This window comes from Brienomyrus brachyistius, chromosome 1 (genome assembly GCF_023856365.1).
Source record: "Brienomyrus brachyistius isolate T26 chromosome 1, BBRACH_0.4, whole genome shotgun sequence".
Classification (NCBI taxonomy): domain Eukaryota; kingdom Metazoa; phylum Chordata; class Actinopteri; order Osteoglossiformes; family Mormyridae; genus Brienomyrus; species Brienomyrus brachyistius.
Genome location: NC_064533.1, coordinates 43,445,117 through 43,459,313, shown reverse-complemented (window position 1 = coordinate 43,459,313; position 14,197 = coordinate 43,445,117). Strand labels below are relative to the sequence as shown.

Sequence of the window (14,197 nt, the reverse complement as noted above, 5' to 3'; positions counted from 1 at the left end):
ACCCTGGGTGGGATGCCAGTCCACCGCAGGGCATTAGGCTGGAGTACACCCTGGGTGGGATGCCAGTTCATCGCAGGGCATAAGTAATGGCCTTTTTTAATTGACATTGTCTGGGTTTTGGCCAGATCTTTTGCATCAGTTTGACCAGGATAACAGATTTTGCTTGGAAGACCCCAGGCGGCTGCCATCTCCTCTTCATCTCTACTGCTGCCTCATCCAGTCAGCCAAGATTTTATCAAGCTATTTTAAAAAATGTCTGACACCCATTTTTTCTACTGCCCTTTAAAAATCTCAGATCAGCCGTTTGTTTTCAGACGTGGGTTGGAGCTGTGAATGTCAGTTTGGTGGGAAACCATAAAAACAAGGAACCACGTCGGTAAAACGGCACCAACCCCGCAGTGTTTAGACTTTTTCTGTATTGTGAGTTTTCAAATTACTACTAATCCGACGTGAGAATAAGAGGATGATGAAAAGGCCACATTGTGTAAGTTCCCCACACCGGCGGCAATCAGCAGGAATTACTCAAGCTCTCTAATCTTATGAAGACACAGTGCTGGAGGTAAACCTGAAGATCAAAGTACTGAAGTGGTGATATCAGGGCTAAAACAGAAGATAAAGAATGTTCTGGAAATAGTGGGGGCTGAACTACATACAGAGAGAATCCAGGATCCGTTTCAAGCTTTGAGAAAGTGTGAACCTTCAGTGAAAGAAAGGAACCACAGGGTCAGTGTGCCTCAGTTCATGAAAACACTCGCAAAAAACACCTGGTTTTGTGTCAGTACAAAAATATGCTCTCTGTGTGGGAAACAGAATCTTACTACAAGATTGTAGAAGATAGAGAAGGCATTACAGCAGCCCTCAGTAGAGGCCTACACACCCTTTCACATCTTTCTTGTAAGGTACCTACTCCACCTCTGCACCCCTGCCCTCACAGGCCTACATTTCACTTTGCGTCATGCCAAAACGGAGGTCCGACCTTGTGCCATCGCTCTAGTGGACTCCGAGTCAAAGACAAATGTATCCTAGACACTCACAAACTGCACAGAGTTAAGACAATGGAAGTAAGGATCAGGGCAAAATTTAGTTTTGGAGGGGGCCGCTGGGCTAAAGTCATTGTTAGGGCCCATACAACCATAAAAAATGAGGGGCCCCAGGTTACAGCCTAGGTCAGCTTGTGCTTAAGTCTGGCCCTGGTAGGAATGACATCACATACAAACAGGACAGAAGTCATGCTCTACAATTATCTAGTTCAGTGTGTAAAAAGCCCAGCAGACGGAAAGGAACTAAGCTCTCTGAAGCCGGGTACTGAGTCCCCGCTAGGATTTCAAAATGAGTTCACAGGTAAATGCCCCCCCCGGGAATGCAGTGGATTTAGGGGATCCAGCAGCCTCTATAAAAGCCTGGTCAGCTGTCTGTCTCGGCCAGTTGCCTGCCTTGCAGTGCGTGTCAGTGAGGCTGTTATCTAGCTGCCTGTCTGGAGCAGACTGATGTGCAGTGGAGGAATGTGCCTCATTCCGGGGAGGGGGGTCCCTCCTGTGCAAAGAGGCATTCTGTTTCCCTCCGTCGGTTGCCAGGCAACCTGACATCATGAGCTCCTGCGGAGAGACGCGGGGGTGGGGGGCGGAGAGGCTTTCTGTGGGCGGTGCACACCGTGTCACACATGCATGCATGGATGTACTTTTAGATGGCAGAGGAATGGCGGCTGTGTCAGCCTGCTCACTTTGACGGGACGGAGTCAGAGCATCCGCTTGGTCTCCACCATGCTGCATGTCACATGCTGCCCCAGAGGCCGATCTTCCCTGGCCACTCAGAGACGAGCGCTGTCCAGGCACCAGCATCCAAGCACGCACACGCACACGCACACGCACAGAAAAGCTGCCAGTCACCAGGTAGTTCTGATTGCTTTCAGAGATAACATCAGGGTAACATTCTCCTTATCCTTAAGCATTCCGTCCACATCACAGCATCCTGATAGAAAGGACCACATTCTGTAGCAGAGGCGTCACCAGCATTGGTCCTAGGTGTGGCCCCATAAAAGTGAGGTGTTTTAGCTATGAACAGTGGTGATTATACCTCTCTATTCAAGAATTACGTAATGAAAGGATGGCACCATCATTCAGATTCAGAATACTTTATTGATCCCTGAGGAAATAATGTAACTACATACTACATATAATACATTTTGAGATCATGTATTTTAATTCTGTGAACATTGTCTGGCATCATTTCAGGCTGAATATTCAGTGCTAACATAATAAACTGTCTCTTCTGTATTATAATAACGGAATATGGGCGATGCCCTTGGCACAAAGCGCCAGTCCTCTCTTTTAGTACCACCAGCCATTCCCTGCCCTTCTCTCACTGCCCTCTAGCGTGTCCAATTCAGCTAAACGTGTCCTTGGAGGGAATCGCCAGCTGGACAGTTAGCCGACTAGTTTAATCCAGTTGCCTGGAGGTGGAGCTGAACCATTAAATAGTACATAGACATTACACTATGCACTATGTGCTGTATATAAACCCCTATGTCCAGCCCCCCTGTTTTGCACTTTAAATATTGTCACCCCCCCCCCCCAATCACTGTGTATTGTACCACGGTCCCTTCATTTCATGCAGCTGTATGCCTGTATAGAGATGATGTAGAGTAACGGCATGCCTCTGGTCACACTGTCGGTAAACATTATGATGCCGTACAAAACTCAAGAAATGCAATGTGATTTGTGTGAGTAGAACAAATGTTAAATATTAGTTGTGCTCATAAGGATGTTTTGGTGGGCAGCGCTGTGACCTCACAGCTCCTGGCTGGTGGGAGTTTCACACTATTCTCCTTATGTCTGTGTAGTTTTTCACTGGGTGCTCTGATTAACATGAGGTGCCACCACATGGCTGTTGTGTGTGTGTCCCAGTGTCCCAATGTAAACTGCACTTAGGAAACTAGAGGAAGATTTCTATGGCTGAAAACTGGCCGCTGCCCTTCCTGTGTTCCCTAAGGAGCCGGGTTCCTTCTAGGACGGCACGCTCAGACTCCTCAGACATGTGCCAGACTTGAGGATTGCTATTGTGTGCCGATGAAACTAATTGTAATTAAGCCATGCCGCCCCCTCCCATTTTGTGATTACAGCAACATATTCCATGAACAGAGAGGACCTGGAAGTCTAGAGCCCATGGAACATGTGCAGGAGGACCTGCGCACACCTTGACATTATTAGGATTCATTCGTTTTCTGCCTGCAGCAGAATTGCAGAGTAAATGTGCCATTTAATGAGTTGCTCAATCCAGGCCTGAATACAGTGCATGGCTGGAGTGTCTTTTCCCCCTTTGCTCTGTGACCAAAACTGTCATAGGGTTTAGGGTTCACAGGCATCTGTGAAAACCCTCATCAGTCGTGGAGATGGCCTGGACGTCAGCCACCACGGTCAGAATCACATCCAGGCCTGCTGGGAGGGTAGCTAAGAAGGCAGGTGTGAATGACACCACAAAAGCTGTCACACCTTCAGAAATAGCCCAGTGCATGTGTGTGTCACTCCTCTCTCTCACAGTCCCAGAGGGCTGGGGGGGGGGGGGGGTAGAAATGTCCTACAGGCAGTCTGAGCGAGCAGGAAAAAAAAAAAACGCCAATCACAGTAATTTAATCACACTTAACATGCATTGTTTTCTGTGAGGCAAGACGCCATTACTTCATGTACCCAGTACTCTTCATGTTCCCAGTACTTTCTATCACTTGTTTTTATAGGCATGTGCAGAAAACCATCCTGCCATTTAATGTTATTTGTGTTTCAATTAAAGTTAACAAAGCAATTCAGAGCAGGTTCCTGATTCAAGCTGTTAAACTCCCCTTTGGACCTAGAGCCACACTAACCCTGCTTGTCCTATCCTTGCAATGCCGATATCGCTTTTTAGCATATCTATACTTTTACGAGTCTGCAGCTAGGTTATTTTCTGGAGTACAGTTCGTTCAGACACTGCTACCTCACCATTCCACACTACAGGTCACAGGAGGGTAGCTAGACATTCTGCGCCCCTGACAAAATGACACCTGCCCAATTTTGCAGATAATTTTACATATTCAAAGGTCCCTGTAAGGTCCTCCCCGCTGAATCTGGCAGGGTGTCCTTGCCCCTCCTGCACACCTACCACAGGATTCACACATCTGCACATTCAAAGTGAAACGCCCAGCGCAGCAGAGAATACCTCGCCAGAGGCTGGCTATCAGCTCATTTTGCCAGAAGAAGCAGCCCTCTGTCAGCCGCATGATGGGTCTTTGGATCATTGGTAGAAAATGCTACCTGAGGTCGCATACAACTCTGCCATAATTAGCACAGTCCCTGGAGGGCTGGGAGACAGAGGAAGACCCTGGTCAGAGTCAGTGAGAGGAACATGACAGAAGATACCTATTACCAGGCTGCTGTCGGGGAGTGGTCGCAGTTAGCAGAGTCTCGCTCATCTACCTAAACGGTGACAGACCTGGAATAAGGTCACATGACAGTCGGGGAGTGGTCGCAGTTAGCAGAGTCTCGCTCATCTACCTAAATGGTGACAGACCTGGAATAAGGTCACATGACAGTCGGGGAGTGGTCGCAGTTAGCAGAGTCTCGCTCATCTACCTAAACGGTGACAGACCTGGAATAAGGTCACATGACAGTCGGGGAGTGGTCGCAGTTAGCAGAGTCTCGCTCATCTACCTAAACGTTGACAGACCTGGAATAAGGTCACATGACAGTCGGGGAGTGGTCGCAGTTAGCAGAGTCTCGCTCATCTACCTAAACGGTGACAGACCTGGAATAAGGTCACATGACAGTCGGGGAGTGGTCGCAGTTAGCAGAGTCTCGCTCATCTACCTAAACGGTGACAGACCTGGAATAAGGTCACATGACAGTCGGGGAGTGGTCGCAGTTAGCAGAGTCTCGCTCATCTACCTAAACGGTGACAGACCTGGAATAAGGTCACATGACAGTCGGGGAGTGGTCGCAGTTAGCAGAGTCTCGCTCATCTACCTAAATGGTGACAGACCTGGAATAAGGTCACATGACAGTCGGGGAGTGGTCGCAGTTAGCAGAGTCTCGCTCATCTACCTAAACGGTGACAGACCTGGAATAAGGTCACATGACAGTCGGGGAGTGGTCGCAGTTAGCAGAGTCTCGCTCATCTACCTAAACGTTGACAGACCTGGAATAAGGTCACATGACAGTCGGGGAGTGGTCGCAGTTAGCAGAGTCTCGCTCATCTACCTAAACGGTGACAGACCTGGAATAAGGTCACATGACAGTCGGGGAGTGGTCGCAGTTAGCAGAGTCTCGCTCATCTACCTAAACGGTGACAGACCTGGAATAAGGTCACATGACAGTCGGGGAGTGGTCGCAGTTAGCAGAGTCTCGCTCATCTACCTAAACGGTGACAGACCTGGAATAAGGTCACATGACAGTCGGGGAGTGGTCGCAGTTAGCAGAGTCTCGCTCATCTACCTAAACGGTGACAGACCTGGAATAAGGTCACATGACAGTCGGGGAGTGGTCGCAGTTAGCAGAGTCTCGCTCATCTACCTAAACGGTGACAGACCTGGAATAAGGTCACATGACAGTCGGGGAGTGGTCGCAATTAGCAGAGTCTCGCTCATCTACCTAAACGGTGACAGACCTGGAATAAGGTCACATGACAGTCGGGGAGTGGTCGCAGTTAGCAGAGTCTCACTCATCTACCTAAACGGTGACAGACCTGGAATAAGGTCACATGACAGTCGGGGAGTGGTCGCAGTTAGCAGAGTCTCGCTCATCTACCTAAACGGTGACAGACCTGGAATAAGGTCACATGACAGTCGGGGAGTGGTCGCAGTTAGCAGAGTCTCGCTCATCTACCTAAATGGTGACAGACCTGGAATAAGGTCACATGACAGTCGGGGAGTGGTCGCAGTTAGCAGAGTCTCGCTCATCTACCTAAACGGTGACAGACCTGGAATAAGGTCACATGACAGTCGGGGAGTGGTCGCAGTTAGCAGAGTCTCACTCATCTACCTAAACGGTGACAGACCAGGAATAAGGTCACATGACAGTCGGGTAGTGGCCGCAGTTAGCAGAGTCTCGTTCATCTACCTAAATGGAAAAAAGGCTCCCATTTTACAAAGAAGCCTAAGAGATTCTTTGGGTGAATGGCCTGAAGTTTTCTTATAATTCCAATATAGGTGCAGGACATGGCACTGTCTGAATATTTCTAAAAGCCCCAGCCATTCATAAACGTACCAGAGGTTATGGTAAATATCGCGGGAACATCCACTCAAAGTACTTCCCACTAGTCACCTCTGGATTCAAGGCTATGGAAAGAGCTTTGGTGAGGAATGGCGTGGCTTTCAGCGAACAGACAATAGGGTGAAAGCGACACGGCTGCACAGGTTTGATTGCAGCCAGCGCTGAGCATCTTCTCGCCTGTGCCGGGCATTTCCTGCCAGATTGATCCACGTGTGAAAGACGTTGCATCTCCAAAAGCAGTATTTTCCCCTCGACATTTTTTGCTGTGACCCTGAAGGTGACATGCTCGTCTTTCCAATGTTCTACAGGAACTTAGCTGAAGGAAATCTGTGTTTTCATCTTAAAGTTGCTGGTCCCTTCTTAAGCATCTCCTTCTATGTCGAATTCAGTGAGAAGCCGCATCTACGTAAAACTCTCAGTCCCAAAAGAACTCCTGCCTTGCTCTTGTTGATGGAAAAACCACATTGACGGGATCACCAGTGACGCAGGAATTCCTTTATTTAACTTTTTATACATAGACCAAAGACACTGTTTAAACTGTCACACGGTACTCACATCCTCCGAAACAGTTCAGCTGAAGCGTAAGCCAGTGAGCTGGAGCAGTAGGTGCCAGGCTGAGCAAGCTGGACTTTTGACAAGAATTCTTTGGTTGTCCTTAGTAGGAGAACCGCGATTTTAAACATCGGCCAGTCCCAGAATCCCACACAGTAGCTCACAGCTTTTAGGACTCATGTTTACTTGTGGCGGTGTGAGGATATGGAAGGCACCTGTAAACAAACTGCCAGGAGTCAGCGTTAGCGACGGCTTCTGCCGGGGACACCCTTTCTGCGTGGCTGACAGGAGGCTGCACTGGATTAACAGTCAGAAGGACAGCATGCGGTTTGCTCTGGTTTCCAGACATGAGATCCCAGCAGGATCCATCCCACTCCCCCCCACTGAAGATGTAGGGTGTCGAGAAATCAAGTAACATGAAGTCCGGGAGCCATTTCTGATGAAGGTTATTATATAATTTTTTATTAATCTAACTTAAAATTTGTTGTTATTGTTAGTTCCCAGATATGCTGCTCACCCCTTGCTTTTTTATATAAGGGGTTTTCCTGTCAATTGAAGCAATTGTGGCAGCTACTTCCCCTAACACTTTTCGTGGGCCTGGTCCCTGTCCCCAAGTAGCCATCACCATGCTGACAGGTGACGGTCTCCCGATGAATGAGCTCCCTCTTCGCTTCCTTTGCTCCAATGATATTTTCACATGAATCCAGAGCAAATCCTGGAAGGCCTCCCTAGACTCCTCCTTACACACTGTGTGCTCCACCAAGGACAACGCAGTCTGCACATAGCTGTAGAAGGCAGGTCTGTAACGAAACCGATCACTGGCTATGCCTATTTTGTGGTGGTCAACATTAAGTTTATCTTGTTTATTTGCAAATCAATGTACAACTGAGAAGGCAGGCTCAGCCAATGCCTAGAGCAATTGGGGGTTAAGGGCCTCGCTCACGTGCCCAATAGTAAAACTACTCCACTGACCCTGGGATTCAAACCAGCGACCTTCTGACCACAACAGCCTCTCAACTCACTAAGCCACATGCTGCCCTGCATCAAAACCACCTGAGAAGCTTTTTTGGGCATTTTGGGTCAGGAATTAGCTTCCCCCAATGACACCTTTGGGTACCGTGTTTTATTTCAGTTCTTATGGTCATAGAGACCTTTACCCTGGCTTGGAGAAACCGCCCTGACAGCAAAGGCCGAAACAGCGCGTGAGGCGGAGCTGGAGGGGTGCCGTGTGCTGTTAGCACAGGATCTATCTTTGGCAGGCTGTGAACACCGTTAATCAAATTAATCACTGGTAATAATCTATTCACCATTCTCAGTGTGACTGAGGTTTTACTTATGGCAGGGTAACACTGCAGTTTTATTCACTTTTTAATGGTTACTTATCCAACTCTTACAACACAACAGCTGGCCGTATCATAACAGAAGATGTGGACGTGGACGTGGGCTATTGAGGATGGCATTTCACATAATTCACATAAAAAATCCAGCTGCAATGGTTCTAAATGTTGGCTCAGTTTATGCAAATAAGTGCAGGGAAAATGCCGTTACCCTTTTTGGCTAAATACTAAGTAGCTTTTCGTGTTTCGCACAGTAGATACACATACAAATCCCTATGGGGTGCAGCATGTGAGCCCTGCAGGACGGCCACAACCGTGCGGCGGGGGAGCGACATTATAGAGCAAGGCCGTCACTCGGCCCGGCCTCCCTCTACTAGCGCAATACCAGTGAGACTGCACTGCCAAATTTGGACACAGATCAGCAGAATGATAACCGTGGGGGGAAATCCTGCTGACGTCACAGGCCTGGATGTGGCAGGAGCAGAGAGGCAGGCGCTGTAACAGGGCCCAGAGTGCAGCATTAAGGCATGGGGGTGCTGACACAAACGCACAAAGCACAGCCCCCCAGCTCCCACGCCATGCACCACATTATTTGATTATCCGTTCCTGCTACAGCTGAGCACAGATCCAGCCCCAAAGACACACAAATGCTGCCTGTTCGTAATCCACCAGGCTAATCAGCGTTTGTCTTGGCATCTCGTCATACACAATCGAAGCTGCTCCTTCGCCCTGGCACTGAAAGTGTGCAAGTTAAAGCAAGAGTCAAAGCAAACTGCTACTTACAGACTTCACAGTAAGAGCAAACCAGTAAGGTGGAAAGTGGACACCTGTCTGCAGAATCTCTATAAAATCACTAGTGTTACCTAGTCACTAGTTTACTGGTCTCAAAAAAGATCAATAAACCAAAAGAAATCTTTTCCCCTAAAAGGGATGAGGTGCCTAACCAGCTGCACCCCCAAAGACCAGGTGCATTGTCCACCATCATCAGCAGTGTCCCATGGAAGGCTGTGCCAGGCAGGGATGTCCGATTTCAGTCTAAAGTGGCCCCGCGATGACCCCACGGAACACCATGGGACACTGGGGCATATGGAAGCCAGCTGACAGAAGACCTAACACCCCCTTTCCAGAAGAGTCCAAAGGACATCACTGCAGTTCCACTAGCGTGCAACGCCAGTGCCGCCCAGAGACAAAAATGAAATCTGGCTTCTTCAACGAGAATGTAGAGAAACGGTGTGAGGTTTTGCAAAACATGGACTTTTCCGTCAGGAGACAAAGCAGGCTGACAGGACCACGAGCACGCGGGGGCCCTGGATGAGACGTCCGTCGGGGAATTCTCCAGAAAATGAAGAAAAGATACAATGAGAGCTGACCGAAAGAAACCGAGGGGAAAAAATCCTGCAGCTACTTTGGTGGTGGGTGTTGGTGGGTAACAGATTAAATCATAGTGAAAGTGTTCTACGCTTGTTTGTAAAAAAAAATGCCTTAATTTTATGCATGCATTAGGGTTCATTACATCGTCACAAAAGATTTACTTTACCACTTCGAAAGCATGTGAAGTTCTGAATGGCTCTCCAAACAAGCTAATCGTTCTCTACAAAGTGGGGAGCGACATTTTTATTAAACACTGGCTATGATTTAATTGGGCTCTACATATAGAAGGTGCACCCGACTATAAACAAGGCGTAATCATGCAACGTTCTTGCTGATCGAAGCAGATATATTCCTTATAATAATATTTAATTTAATACCTCTATGCTGGGTGGGTTGCTGAGATCAGGAGATACGTCTTGACGTCTGCGGCCGTAACGCTGCACTGTGTATCAAATGGTACGCAAGTGGTTTGGCTTGGAGAGAAATGGGTTTCTGCACTTCATAAGCCAATGAATCCCATGAATGAACTTGTATATCAAGTGGCCCAGTAACACCAGTTTCTACGTCAGAAATAACATATGAATGACAGCAAGGCCTGTGTAGAGTTTACAGTCGTGCTATGTGGTTGAGTGCTAAGTCGGTGTGGACCAGCAAGAGAGCCAAAGATCTTCAGTTTCTAAGGTTCTGATTTCTCCAATCAGGCAGGAACTCACTGACTAGAGCTAGAAAAGCATGATTTGTAGCCTACATGCCTTCCCTACTAACATCCAAATTAACTCATGCTACAGAAACGCGGACTTCTATGCTAACATCCAAGTTAGCACACGGTACAGGAACGCAGTGTTCCCTGCTAACATCCCAGTTAGCGCACCTACAGGAACAAGCCTTCCCTGCAAACATACAAGTTAGCGCACTTTGGTTAGCGTTCTCCAAGGGTGGAGGACAAATTTCATAGATCAAACAGCGTTCTGACCTGACACTTTTCAATCATTCAGCCATACTCACTGGCTCAACGTTAGCCCGCTCCTTCCAGAGATGAAGAGCTTTGTCCCCTGGGTTTCACCCGTTTCCTGACCCCCTCGGGCAAAAGGACGGAGAATGGCAGCGGTTTCCACCCTCCAGGGGATAGAAACTGCTAGTATTTATAGTGGGTCGGATGTCATGGAAACAGCTTTTTGTTTTATAGCGTAGTGTAAAAGCGAGTCAAGGCAGTGCAGCTCCCAGGCTCTGAATGAGTCTCCCCAGCAGGGCACTTGAGAACAGAACTGCGGCGCAGCACCATACCGGGGAGTCGGGGAACAGCATTTAACCCCCTGACTGCATCTGAACAAAATATATTGCATCTATAATTAAGGAACAGTGTTGTGCAAGCAGTTACAAGCAGCTGTCAAAAACTTCAGAATACTGCGTACTGGCCTGCCTTCACATTCACGGTTTAAAAATCCAACAGAATGGGGAGCTACAATAGCAAACACCCTAGTGCATCCTGACGGACATTTTCATCAGAATTCAATTTTTACCTAGGGCATGGTATTTAAAAACTTATCCTACTAATTCTTTTTCTCAGTCAAAACATTTTGCCTTGGACATGTTGCTCTGTGTACGGACAGGTGGACTATCCTAGTGTAAGACACATCTGCGACAATATATAATATCCTGCAAGGGTGGGGGGCATGAGAGCCAGACATAGTGCTTATGAATTTTCAAACAAATAGGCATCAAAAATCTATATGTAAGATCTGCATGACTGTCCTACTGTGGTTTAATTATCGATCCTCTTTTTCTTACCAATCCTTCCATAGTCCGATTTGTGTAACAGGTGGTTTATAATGAAATCGACCTTCCCAGCAGGGTTTGGTGTTTTGAAACCAGTTAGGAGCTGAAGTCATTCAAAAAATTCTGGACAGAACAATCCACAAGGTATGTCTGACACTGTCATACCAACAGTCAGCTACAAATTCAACAAAACTTCTCAATTTACAGATGAAATGTTCCATAATGATGTTACCCCATGATGGCAATTAACAAAAAAAAGCTTCTGCAGACGTTGCTCTCTATAAGACCTCAACACATGATGAAAAGCAATAATCTGAAGTCTGTGTGATGCTGGCAAATTATCAGTCAGCCACTGATCGTAGCTATTGATTGGTTGATCGGATTTTGTGCTCACTCGTCCCAGAACCCCTGGAGAAGACAAATGGCTTGTAAATATTGATTCCAAGGTGCATCCCTAATTGCTGTAATCAAGCTGACCTACTTTTGGGGGGCAGAGAGGACCTTCTGCCGCTCATCCATGGGAGAGGATGTCAGCATCACAAGTCAGTAGCAAAGGGAGAAATAATGACCATAGAGAGTAGGATCACTCATGCAGATCCACCCGTGTGCGTCTAAGCAGAGCAGGTCACACGATCTCAGAATGATATCTGTTATTTAAAAAAACGTCAGACTAACCACAACAACCTACAGCCATTCTCCATTATTCTGATCAGTTTCTACGGTAACCTTTGCATCGGCCCACGTACGTGAGTAAAAAAGAAGACTACTGCCATGAACTCTAATGCAGATGAACTTTCTGCACAAATACTTCGGTATGAACAATGACTTTCAGCTGAGGAACCATTAAACCATCATTGCCAGGTGCATCGATTTGTTTTACTTCGGCTTGATATCTTCGGGTTGTACAATAATGTTCAGTCTATAGACCTGCTTTTAAAGATGGCAGGCAGTCTGCTGGGTCCCTCTCTAGGAGTGCAAAAGGTGAGCCGATCTCAATGACCGATCACACTCGCGTTCTGTCATCCCGGGGCGGGCTGCTAACCGGCATGGTAGCACCAGCCTCCAGCATATGAGGGAAACACACAAAAATATATCTGCATGGAGATTAGATTGCATCTGTGTTTGCGGATATGCATAGCACACATGATTAAAATGCACCGTGAGAGATCAGCCATGTCCACCCCCTTCCATCAATCCCCCACCAGAAAAAATCAATAGGTATTCAAGATGGACGGAAACAAAAAACAAACAAACTGCAACTCACAAAATGCAAGGATGAGGGTGAAAGGCGATACCAAGGGCACCACAGCACAACAGGAAGGAGGAGAAAGCCAGGACACCAAGTGATCAAGTGCCCGTGTAGTAGAACCGGTGGCTGGCTGGAGACAACAGAAGCGCGGGGGGGGGGGGGGTAGCAACACGGGGAGCGAGCCGGGGCTGAACAGACGGCACCAGCCAGCGAAGCACAAGCACCATACAGAAGAAGTGAGAGCGGGAGGAACAAGAGGGAGGTGGGGAGGACTGGTGCTTACCTCTGTACACCCCGCGATAGTCAGTATCCTGCTGCAGGGGGTCCCTCAGTCGGGTAGGGTCTGAATTCTCCAGGGCCAGCGGGGTACTGGTATGCCTCCCTCACCGGGAGCAGCCTTGCCCACAGATCGGCATCACCATCACCGGGACACCAGTGTCACCGACAGCAACAGCATCATAATTTTCCTACAGCGTGGATTAATGAAAAGCTCTATGAGAGGCAGAGAAAGAGAGAGAGAGAGAGAGAGAGAGAGAGAGAGAGAGAAAGAGGGGTTTGGGTGCCCCTGAGAAGCGCTATCTCTCTAGCACAGAAAAGCTCCGTCTTGTCCTTTTCCTGGTTCTCTCTCACCAACGCGGCTGTCTCAGCAGAGATCTCCGCCGCTGCTCTGCACAGCAGCCTGACTCCAGCCTTCCCCCCGGCCCGCCCCCCCCCTCACTCTCTCTCTCTCTCTCTCTCTCTCTCGCTCTCAGACTTGCACTGGCTACATCCTGTACGTTAACAACCGAAGTCTAACAGCAGTATGGATGGTATTCCAATGATTTGCTTTGTACTGATTAAAAAATAAATAAATACATAAATAAATAAATCCTTTTTCCTTGCTTTTCTGAAAACCAAGATACAGTAAAATCCCGTTATAACGGACTTCAAGGGACCTGGCAAAACAATCCGTTATATATAGTTGCTGTATGCCCAGAACACAACTACAAGACACCATTTACTCATGCCACACCCCAGCAGACACACTTGTGGTATAGATTATTATATTGTACATGTAGTAATCCAACTTTACCTGAGCAGATGCGTGACTATTAATAATCCCGACTCCGTATCTGCGCTGGATATCACCGGCACGCCACGCGCCTTGTGGGCGGAGCCTGCATGTCCGTTATAGCGAACAAAACTACAGCTAAAAGCGGCCATGTGGACCAAATTGTTTGTCCGTTATAACCGAAATTCCCTTATATGCCAGTCCGCTATATCCGATGCTTTTCCTGCATGTTCTTAAAGGCGCATGTCCGGTGTTCTGACGAGTTGAGGTACTTTGTCGAGTTAGGCTACCGTAGTGTTAGCTAATCGATAGCCCTAACTCTAAAAGAACACCTAAAACCCTTATCCTAACCACTAAACCCCTAATCCCAAGACGGTGGAACTGCACATGCGCAGAAAGGCTCGATATCACGTCTCGATAGGTAGCTCAACTCGTCAGAAACCGGGACCAGCGGTCCTCGTCTGTTATAAACGATATTCCGTTATAAGCGAGCCACTATAACAGGAATTTATTGTATCTTGAAAAAAGAAGAACCATAACACACAAACCCACCCAATGTTACGGTATAGCATTAATATTAAAAATTACATACATGTTGAGTTTTCAATGACCCCTTTAATCTCTA

General features: G+C 47.6%; 1 protein-coding gene across 3 annotated transcripts in view; it reads right to left on the bottom strand.

Annotated features, from left to right (window-relative positions):
• LOC125744660 (diacylglycerol kinase beta-like) overlaps positions 1-13,181 on the bottom strand; it is a 72,869-nt gene extending 59,688 nt beyond the window's left edge. For all 3 annotated transcript variants that reach the window (XM_049016717.1, XM_049016726.1, XM_049016707.1), the window contains exon 1: positions 12,805-13,181. The gene's annotated coding sequence lies outside the window, so the exon portion shown is untranslated. The remainder of the gene's footprint in view (positions 1-12,804) is intronic.
• Positions 13,182-14,197: the final 1,016 nt, after the last annotated feature.